We start from the raw sequence: 11,057 nt of genomic DNA, 5'->3' as shown, positions 1-11,057 counted from the left end.
TATGTATACATGTACACATAGACAGAGGGCACAGGATAAGTTGAATATGAAGGAATAATATTGAAAAAAAAATTAAGATTTGCAACAGGAAGATATTGGGAGAAGGAGAAAGGGAGAGATAGAATAGGGTAAATTATCTCATATACAAGAGGCAGGAGAAAACTGTTACAATGCAGGGTAAGAGCAGGAAAGTGAAAGGGAATGAGTCAAACTTACTATCATTGAATTTGTCTTAAAGAGGAAATAACATATACACTCAATTGGGTATCTTACCCTACAGGAAAGCAGGGGGTAAGGGGATAAGAGGGGGGATGGTAGAAGGGAGGGCAGATTGGAGTAGAGGTAGTTAGAAGCTAATACTTTTGCAAAGGGACAGGGTCAAAGGAGAAAATAGGATAAGTGGGAGGTGGGATAGGATGGATGGAAATATAGTTAGTCTTTCACAATATAACTGCTATGGAAATGTTTTGCGTAACTACGCATGTACAACCTATATTAAATTGCTTGTCTTCCCAGTGCAGCTGGTTGAGGACGAATGGAAAGAACCCGGAACTCCAAGTTTCAAAAACAAATGATAAAAAATTGTATTTTACTTGCAACCAGGAAATAAGATATACAGGCAATGGACTATAGAAATTCATCTTGAGCCACAAGGAAGTTGGCGGGACAGATGGTGGAGGATATAAGAGAGAACAGATTGGGGGAAGGGGTATGCTATCTTGGGGTGGGGAGTAGGGGAGAGATGGGTATAAAATTTGTAACTCAAAATCTTGTGGAGATGAATGTCGAAAACCAAAAAATAAAGTTAAAAATCTTCAAAGGAGATCCTCTCTCGGTCATCCTTGTTTTATATGAATAATTATTTCCTGTTCTCTCTCTCTTCACTTGCCTAGAGCATCAATCAGTTCGAAAGATTTTTTTTCTGTTTCTTTAAAGTTTATGTTGTATGCTGACACTCATGTGCTTGCTACAAGCCATAAGATAATAGCATTAACTGGCTGATCCAGTTCTGGATCTGACACTGACCTATAGGAGCAGTCCGTCTAACCCCTCACAATGAGAAAACTGAAGTTAAAGGAATTTAAATGATTTTCCCTAGGTCACAGTGGTAGTAAGGGTTAGAAATACAATTAGAAACCAAGTTGTGAGTCCAGACCCAGTGTATTTTCGGTTGGTTCAGGGTATGGCACAGTAGTAAGATAAACATATGGTTAACCCAAAGAAGAACTTGTATGAATTTATCTAATTTGCTAAAATGAAGTGAGGGGAAGGTTATGATAATCTACAAAGAGATATAATGGAAGCTACCTCTCAAAATGCCATAGAAATAGAAATGTGTGGTAGTCAGTCTTTTAGGGGGTGGCTTGAAATGAAGTAGAATCCTTTTACTCATAGTGTAGCCCACTCTAATTGTAGAAAAAAAGAATTAAACTATAGAAATCTAGACCATCATGAATTTTCTGGACTAAAAATGAAAGTTAGTGGTGTTAGGGGGAGGAAATTCCATAAGTAGAGTTCTGCCATCTCTTTCCTTAATGGTAAATCTCTTTCCTGTTATTTCATTTTCAACCACATGTACCAGGGGCCCATTCAGGACAGGAAAAAAACTCTGGAAAGTCAGACCCACTGGGCTGCCTGAAGACAGGAAATGGAATAAAAAGAATGTGGTGGGGATCACTTAAGGCAGAGTAGTCAGCTTTCCTGTTACAGTTAAACCAAAGTACTGACTGCTGATCATTGTAATAACTGGACAACTATTGCTGCCTTTCTTGTTTATTATCAAAGCAGAATAGCTAAGGATTTGTTAATTAATTGAAATTAAGATAATTATTTTATAGTTATGCCTTTAGAAGTTTGGTGTTAATGTAATAGGGCAAAACAGACTTGAGATTTTTATCAGGACCCTGAAGGACAGGACTTTTGGTATTCCCAGGGGTTACACAGAAGCTCACAGTGTGGGAGGGGTGGTCTGAGTGCTTCAGGATTCCCCCTCCACAGCCCTGGGGCTCAGCAGATGGTGTCTGGGAATGTGCTGGCATGTGTCAATCCCCCTGGCTGCTTGAAGGCACACCTGTGGTTCAGGTGTTAGTGCTTGCTGGCCCCACCCCACTGGGGATCAGAATCTCCCTCTGATTCACTGAGATGGAGCTTGTTGGATAGCCTCCTGTCCTGCACTTTAGACCCATCCCAGCTATAGCCACACTCTCCCTCCAGGTTTCCCAAGCCTACTGTGATTCCCACTATTTCAGGATATACCCTGTGGCAATATTCTCTAGGTTTTTCAGAGTCAGAGAGGGAGATGAGAGCAGCTATGGTTTCTGTGACGTCTTGGCTCCTGGAAGTTCAGGAAGGTGATTTTTAAACTTCCAGGCTGTGGGCTGATAGCTCAGTAGTAGCTGCTGTCACTGCCACAGGCCCTGTGCTTGTCTCTTACACTGCTCTGACAAACCCCTGTCCTGTGGTGAGAGGTTTGGGAATCGCCCCTATAGTGGGTGAGTCAGTTCACCTGGGCTTGCTCTGGCTCCCCTGTGGTTGGGTCTGTGCTGGTGCAGCCCATGTGCTACATGCTCTGCACTTCCCCTGCTTGGCACAAGAAATCCTACTCTTCCATACTTTTCTGGGATGGAAATCTGCCAATCTCCATCTCCTGTAGATTCTGCCACACTAAAAACCACTCAGATTCAAATTTTGGAGGTTAATGAAGGAATTCTTGTGCGAGTTCAGATAAGTTCCTGCTTTTCCTCCACCATCTTGGCTCTGAACATCTAAGAATCTTAAAATTGATGTGGAACTAGAGAAACAAATACAAAGAGGAGCTTGTAGAGTTGCCCTGAGAAAAGTACCTACTCTATAATGTCCAAAAGAGAGATGTTTTCAGATATGAGATACCTGCATTACCTCTTCCATACTATCGGAAAGCAAGATGTCTCCAAGAATACCAGACCTTGTTTTCGGAGAGTTTCCCAAACCATTTCAAAGGATGCCGGTTGAGGGACACCTGAATTACTCTTCCAGAATGCATGGAATCCTCTGAGGAGGCAAGAATCTTGAGGCTCTGCTGCAGGAAAGGAATAAAAAATGGTTGGAGGAGATCAGTAACAACAAGATCTCAAACATTCCATTCTTATCAGGTCAAATTTCCTGGAGATTGGATCCAAGAAATAACCAGACAAAGGATTTCCTTTCTCCTTTCCAGGGAAGCATGGACTTATCACAGACATAACTTCCAGGAATTTCCTCACTGATTTGCTTAGTCAGATGGATAATGATACAATTTAGGGGGGTGAGAGTTCCATTTTACAAGTTGGGCACAGGTTGGGGATTACTTGGGTTAGGAATAGCTACGTTTTACTTAACAAGAGGGAACATACTAGCACTTGAATATTTACATTGGCACAGGATCCACTTCCCACCTCTGGAACCCTTGTTAGAGCTCCAACCTGGTAGGTTGTTTAACTTATGTTTCCACTTAGTGATGATGTGCTCCATGAATAACGATATTCAATTGCGTATCATCAGCAGAATTCCTTCTTTGGTCTGGATACTAAGGGAGAGAGCCTTTGATTGACGAATCTTGTTCTCTCCAGTCCCCAGACCACTTGACCTAATTCACAGCCCAAGTATAGATGAAGATCATCTTTTCTTCATTCCTTTAAAAAGAACATTTAGGTTCTTTCACAAGTCAAATATGCATCATGGAATTCAGTCAACTGGAAGGAGTTGTCAGTATCCCTACTCCCTAGAGTGTCCCCTTTTATCAAATTAGTGCTTCTTTCAGTCCAATTGCATATGACTGTCTTGTAGTGAATAGAGCCATCAGGTAACCAGGCTAAATGGCATTCCTCAGGAGCCAGGTTCTCATATGTTGGATCCCTGGGTTAAAGGAGTAGGAAATGGAGGAGAGATATAGGACTATAATTTCTCAAATAATCATAATATCCACCAATATTTATTATATGACAGGGGAAGCCTACGTGTATCTTAAGAGTAGAGAAGGAAACAGATAAATAGGAGAAAATGAAGATTAAGAATTGAAGTAAGGAACAATTGTGGGAGCAATTTGCAGGAAAAGGATGTCAGTGTATTTGGCTCGCTGGATCATTTTGAAATACATGGAAAGAAGATATGAGTTCTTGGTGAATGGCATTCCATCATGAATGTTTAATGTCTTCCCTTGCCATAATTTACATATCCTAACACTGGCGCTAATGATGTGAGATTCAGTAAGTGGGATGATCTTACTTAAGAAAACAATTCAATGGATCCATGACAAGGATCGTCAGAGATGACAATCAAAAATTCATAACCAGAATAATTCAAACAAAATCATAACATGAATTGTTCTAATGAATTATAGATGTCATTTTTTTATTCACTATTATAACACCAACCATGGCAGCATGCCTGAGGACTGCTGCTATGATTAATTTTTATTTCTTAAATTAAATTTTTTTTCTTTATTAATTTGTTTGTTTCCTTTTATTTTACAAGATACAGTTCCACAATTCCTTGAGTTTCAAATTTTCTCTCCTTCCTACCCCTCCCCTCCTCCCACCATGGTGGCAAACAGTCAAGTATGCGGTCTGCAAATACTTCCACATTAGACTTTAGTCAAGTTATAAAAAAAAAGATTGTATCAGATGGAATGAACAATGGGAAAGAGGAAACAAAACCAAACAAGAAAAAGAAAACGAGGAGGTAGTTTGCTTCAATCTGGATTCAAACTCAGTTCTTTCTAGTTCTTTGTCTGGACATAGACATCTCTCTCCATCATGAGTCTTTTGGGGTTGACTTATAACCTGGCATTGCTGAGAAGAGTCCAGTCTATCAAAGTTGGTTGTCACACATAAGTTGTGTCTGTAATTGTGTATAAATTTCTCCTCGTTCTACTGTTCTCACTCAGCATCAGTTTATATAAGCCTCTCTAGGGAAATATGAAGTCCATCTGCTCCTTATTTCTTATAGCACAGTAGTATTCTATTACATCCATATACCACAACTTGTTCAGCCATTCCCCAAATGATGTGCAACCCCTTAATTTCCAATTCTTTGCCACCACAAAAAGAGCTGCTATAAATGTTTTTATACATATGGGTCTTCCTCCCACTTCTATGATCTCTTTGGGATACAACCCTAGAAGTGGCATGGCTGGGTCATAGGGTATGAAATTATTTATAACCTTTGGGCATAATTCCAGATTGCTCTCCAGAATGGTTGGATCACTTCATAACTCCCCCAGCAATGTATTAGTGTTCCAATTTTTCCATATCCTCTCCAGGATTTGTCATTTTCCTATTTTGTCATCTTAGCCAATCTCACAGGTGAGATGTGGTACCTCAGAGTTGTTTTGATTTGCATTTCTCTAATCAATAGTGATTTAGAGCATTTTTCAGATGTTTATAGGTATCTTTAATTATTCTTCTAAAAATGGCCTGTTCATGTTCTTTGACCACTTATCAATTGGGAATGACTTTTGTTCTTATAGATTTGACTCAATTCTCTGTATATTTTAGAAATGATTCCTTTATCAGAGACATAGGTTTTAAAAATTCCCAATTTTCTACTTCCTTCCTTATCTTGGTTACATTGGCTTTATTTGTACAGTATCTTTTCAATTTAATGTAATCAGAATGACTCATTTTGTATTTTATAATGCTCTCTAATTCTTTTTTGCTCACAAATTCTTCCCCTCTACACAAATATGATAGGTAAACTATTGCTTTCCCAGATTGTTTACAGTATCAACCTTTATACCTAGATCATGCACCCATTTAGACTTGATTTTGGTATATGGTGTTAGATAATTGTCTATGACCAGTTTCTGCCATACTATATTCCAGTTTTCCCAGTAGGTTTTGTCAAATAGGGAGTTCTTGTCCCCAAAACTGGGGTCTTTGGGTTTATCAAACACTAGATTACTGTAGTCATTGGCCGCTGAGTCTTGTGTTCCCAATCTATTCCATTGATCCACTACTCTATTCCTCAGTCAGTACCAAGTAGTTTTGATGACTACTGCTTTATAATACAGATTAAAATCGGGTATATATATATATATATTATATAAAATCGGGTGTATTAAAATCGGTCCACCTTCTCTAGCATTCTTTTCATTAATTCCCTTGATATACTGGACCTTTTATTCTTCCAAATGAATTTTGTTACTATTTTTTCTAGCTCTATAAAGTAGTTATTTTGATAATTTGATTGGTATGGCACCAAATATGTAATTTAATTTAGGTAAAATTGTCATTTGTATTATATTAGCTCGACCCAGCCATGAGCAACTGATGTTTTTCCAATTAGTTAGATCTGACTTTATTTCTGTGAAAAGTGTTTTGTAGTTGTGTTCATACAGGTCCTGGGTTTGTTTTGGCAGGTAGATTCCCCAATAATTTATAATTTCTTCAGTAACTTTGAATGGGATTTCTCTTTCTCTCTCTTGCTGTGGAATTTCATTAAAAATATACAGGAAGGCTGGGGATTTATGTGGATTTATTTTATGTCCTGCAACTTTTCCAAATTTATTTATTGTCTCAAGTAGTTTTTTTCTTGATTCTCTAGGATTCTCTAAGTATATCATCATATCATCTGCAAAGAGTGACAGCTTGGTCTCTTCTTTGCCTAATTTGATTCCTTTGATTTCTTTTTCTCCTCTAATTACTACTGCTAACATTTCTAGTACCAGATTGAATAAGAAGGGTGATAGTAGATACACTTATTTCACCCCTGATCCTATACAAAATGCTTCTAGCTTATCCCCATTACATATAATACTTGCTGATGGCTTTTTTTGAGAATATTTGATTAAATGGGATGTTTAGAATACATTGCTTAAAATCAGCATTTCTTGTACTTAAGACATATAGTTAAAACACTGGTTCACTGCACCAAGCCAATAAGTATAAACATGATTTTAACTCAGTAGATGCCAAATAAAGATTTGCTGGTTTAATTTCCTTAGTACCTATAGGGCACATGTTAAACACTATGGATTTCATAAATAAAGGTGAACCATGGGCCCAGGTTTCAGGTACATCTTTTATGTGAGATAATCTACCCTATTCTGTCTCTCCCTTTCTCCTCCCAATATATTCCTTTTTCCCTCTTAATTTTATTTTTTAGATATCAGCCTGCCATATTCAACTCACCCTGTGCCCTCTATATATATACATACATACATACATATACACTCCTATACATACATATACATACACACACACACACACATATATAGTCCCTTCAATTATCCTAATACTGAGAAAAGTCTCATGAGTTACAAATATCATCTTTCCATGTAGGAATGTAAACAGATCACCTTTAGTAGGTTCCTTATGCTTTATCTTCCCTTTTTACCTTTTCATACTTTTCTTACTTCTTGTATTTGAAAGTCAGATTTTCTCTTCAGCTCTGCTGTTTTCATCAAGAATGCTTGAAAGTCTCTATTATACTCAGTTTTGCTTGGTAGTTGATTCTTGGTTTTAATCCTGGCTCCTTTGGCCTCTGAAATATGGCCCTTCAATCCCTTAATGTAGAAGCTGCTAGACCTTGTGTTATCTTATTTTTTTTCTTTGTAATTATTAATGACAAAGAAATTATTAATCCTTGGTTGCTGTCCTAGCTCTTTTGCCTTACAAAATATCAAATTCCAATCCCTCTGATCTTTTAATGTAGAAGCTTCTAGGTCCTGTGTAATTCTGACTTTAATTCCATGATGTTTGGATTGTTTATTTTTGGCTGCATGCAATATTTTCTCCTTAATCTTGTAATTCCGGCATTTGACTGCTATATTTCTTGGAGTTTTCAATTTGGGATCTCTTTCAGGAGGAGATGAGTGATTTCTTTCAATAACTATTTTACCTTCTGATTCAAGGACATTAGGACAGTTTTCTTTGACAATCTATTGGAGGTAACTTGCTCAAGTTTACACGGCCAGTTATTTCTGGGTGTGGTGCTAAGTATCTGAGCCCGGATTCTATCCCCAGGTCATCGTGACACTGGGGATGGTGTTCTTACTCACTGAGCCACCTGGCCACCCCTAAGCAATTGGGGTTAAGTAACTTGCTCAAGGTTACACGGCCAGGTGTTTCTGGGTGGGTGCTAAGTGTCTGAGCCCGGATTCGATCCCCAGGTCTTCCCGACACTGGGGCCAGTGCTCTTACTCGCTGTGCTACCTGGATGCCCCCAGACTGCTTTTTTCATCATGGCTTTACATCAGACAAATAATTCTTAAGTTATCTCTCCTGGATCTGTTACCAGGTCAGTTGTTTTTCCAGTGAGATATTTTCCACTTTCTTACAATTTTTCAGTCTTCATATTTTGTTTGATTGATTCTTGGTGCATCATAGAGTCCTGAGCTTCAATTTGACTGATTCTAATTTTTAGTGAATTATTTTGTATTATTTTTGTAGATTTGTAGAATTATTTGTCAGTTTTTGAAGGTCCTTTTTCAGGGTGGTATTTTCTCCAGTTAGTTCACTAATTTTACTTTTTAAGGATTTGTTTTCTTCAGTGAGGCTTTTTTATAGTTTGGTCACTATAGATTTAAATTTATCTTCTACTTCATTAATATGGCTTTTAAAATCTTTCTTGAACTCCCCCAAGAATGTTTTTTAGGCTTGAGATCAGTTCATATTTCCATCTGTGGTCTCAGGTGTGAACACAGAGTCCATGGTGTCTCCTGAAAGAGATTCTTCTCTTTCAAAATAATAGGATTCTTTTATCTTTGGTCTTGCTTTTGTGAGTTGTCTCTGGCCCATTGTAATCGCCTATTTCCTGTCCTTTAAAGTGTATTTCTGCTCCTGGGCTCTGACCCAAGCTTCTCATGTTGGGAGCTAGGTGCCTGGTTGTTGATTTTGTGTGCTGTGGCCTCGGGGTGTCTACATCGAGGCCAAGGCCAGGACTCTCAGTGGGTTCCCTGAGGCTCACAGAGTAATCTGTGGGGGAGGGGTGTTCTGGCTGGTTCAGATTTCTGCCTCTATGCCCCTGGGCTACAGTTCAGGCAGGCTCTTGCTGATCAGGTGAGGTGGGGCTTGTTGGGACCTCTCCAGGCTTTCTCTTTAGACTCCTTACTGCCTCAGTTTCACCCTTTCTCAGTGACTCCTAAGCCTGAGGCTATTTCTTCTATTTCACAATTTTACTCTAGGTGAGACATTTATCTCTGGGTTTTATAAGTCATGGAAGGGGGATGTGAGCAGCTAGATTTTACTTTGCCATCCTTGACACCAGAAAATCAGGCAGGTGATTTTTAAATTTCCAGGCTATGGGCTGATAGCCCCAGGAGAAGCTGCTGTCTCTGCTGTTGGCCCTGTGCTTTCTCTTACCCAGCTCCGATGAATCCTCCTATCCTGTGGTGAGATGCTGGTGAGAAGTCTACAAATGACTCTTGGGATGGGTGAGTCTGCTGCCTGGAGCTCCTTCTCACTCCACTGTAGTCTCCTCTCTATTCTGGGCTGGTGCAGACCCATGCTCTGTGCTCCCCCTGCCCCCCCTCCCAAATGCACACTTTACTGGGCTGGATTCTGCCATGCTCCATCTTCCAGTGGATTCTGTCACTCCAAAGTCCATTCAGATTTACTTTTTAAAGTTTAGTGATGGGATTCACAGAGGAGCTTAGAAAGTTACTGTTTCCTTTCCACCATCTTGGCTCCAAACCCCTGAGATAGTCTATTTCTTAAAGTGTTATTTTCTTCACTGTATTTCTGGGTCTCGTTTAGCAGGCTGTTGACTCTGTTTTCATGATTTTCTTGCATCATTCTCATTTCTCTTCCCAATTTTTCCTCCACTTCTCTTACTTGATTTTCAAAATCTTTCTTGAGCTCCGCCATGGCCTGTAACCAATTCATATTTTTCTTGGAGGCTTTTGTTGCAGGAGTTCTGACTTTACTGTCTTCCTCCCACTCCATGCCTCCATTCTTTTTGTCCCCCCAAAAGGATTCTATGGTCTGTTTGTGCTTCCATTGCTCGCTCATATTGCCAGCCAATTACTTGACTTTTTGGCTCTTTGCCATGGTAGAACTCTGCTTCCAGAATGGAGAGAGCTATGTCCCAAATTGCTGGGGGCTTTTCAGCTCCTGGAGCTATTAGGAGGGCACCCTGGCTCACTGGCCACACACTGAAGGACCACCAAGCAAGACTGGTATCCAGATCCAAGTCAGTTAAAGCAAGAGTAGGGGGATCAAGTGACCCTTTGAATGGTCACTTGATCCCCCTACAATCTGCAGGCCAGGAGCTCTGGAAGCAGCCACACTGTGGGCAGCTCCATGGGTGCCATGCCTCTGGCTGCTTTTTGCCACAGAGGAAGGGGCTGCATCCTGTTCTTTAGTCCCCCCACACAACCCTGCTTCCCCGGCCCCCCCAAGTCCAACAGAGTTCCACACTGACCTTTTACTTTTTCTTTGGCTTTTATGTGTTGAGATGTCTGGAAACCTCCACAACTACTGACGATTCACTCTCCTGAAGTCTGCTCCAGTAGCACCTGGTCAGGGCCATCTTGGGGCTGGAACTGCATGGCTCACATAGACTGTGCTTAACTTCCAGCTTGTTGAGATTGACCCTTCCTGTCTGCCTTTGAGGCTTCCTTCAGTGGGAGATTTGTTTCTCTCTGTCCCTTTTTGGGGTCTGTAGCTCTAAAGTTTGTTTAGAGACATTTTTTACATGTATTGTAAGTGATTGGAGTGGGAACCCATGACAAGTTTGTGCTTCTATTCTGCCCTCTTGGCTCCACCTCCAAACACTGGGTTTTTCAACACTGAGTTCCATTGTTTCTGCATCTTCCTTAAATGGTCTTTTCCAGTAACCTCTCTCTCTTTAAAAAATATGAAATTACTTGATAACTGTTACTTTTTTTGAGGTAAGGACATGCTATTCTATTTGTATCTCTGCTTCTTTTAATAGATTCCCTTGACATTCTTGATTTTTTGCTTTTCCAAATGGATTTTGTTACTATTTTATCAAGATCTGTAATGTATCTTTTTGGTAAATTGATTGAATTAAAAGGGTATATTTGTTTACATATATATATATATATATATATATATATATATATATATATATATATA

General features: G+C 39.5%; 1 long non-coding RNA gene across 1 annotated transcript in view; it reads right to left on the bottom strand.

Moving 5' to 3' along the window:
• LOC138156762 (uncharacterized) overlaps positions 1-11,057 on the bottom strand; it is a 91,275-nt gene that overhangs the window by 62,773 nt on the left and 17,445 nt on the right. Inside the window, exon 2 of the long non-coding RNA XR_011167217.1 lies at positions 2,945-3,058. This is a non-coding gene — a long non-coding RNA (uncharacterized lncRNA). The remainder of the gene's footprint in view (positions 1-2,944; positions 3,059-11,057) is intronic.

Source organism: Petaurus breviceps, unplaced genomic scaffold, assembly GCF_028583685.1.
Source record: "Petaurus breviceps papuanus isolate PSGF00001 unplaced genomic scaffold, PetGlider_PUasm1.0 164, whole genome shotgun sequence".
In the NCBI taxonomy this organism is placed as follows: domain Eukaryota; kingdom Metazoa; phylum Chordata; class Mammalia; order Diprotodontia; family Petauridae; genus Petaurus; species Petaurus breviceps.
Note: the sequence above shows the minus strand (reverse complement) of the source record. Positions and strands in the feature narration are given on the sequence as shown.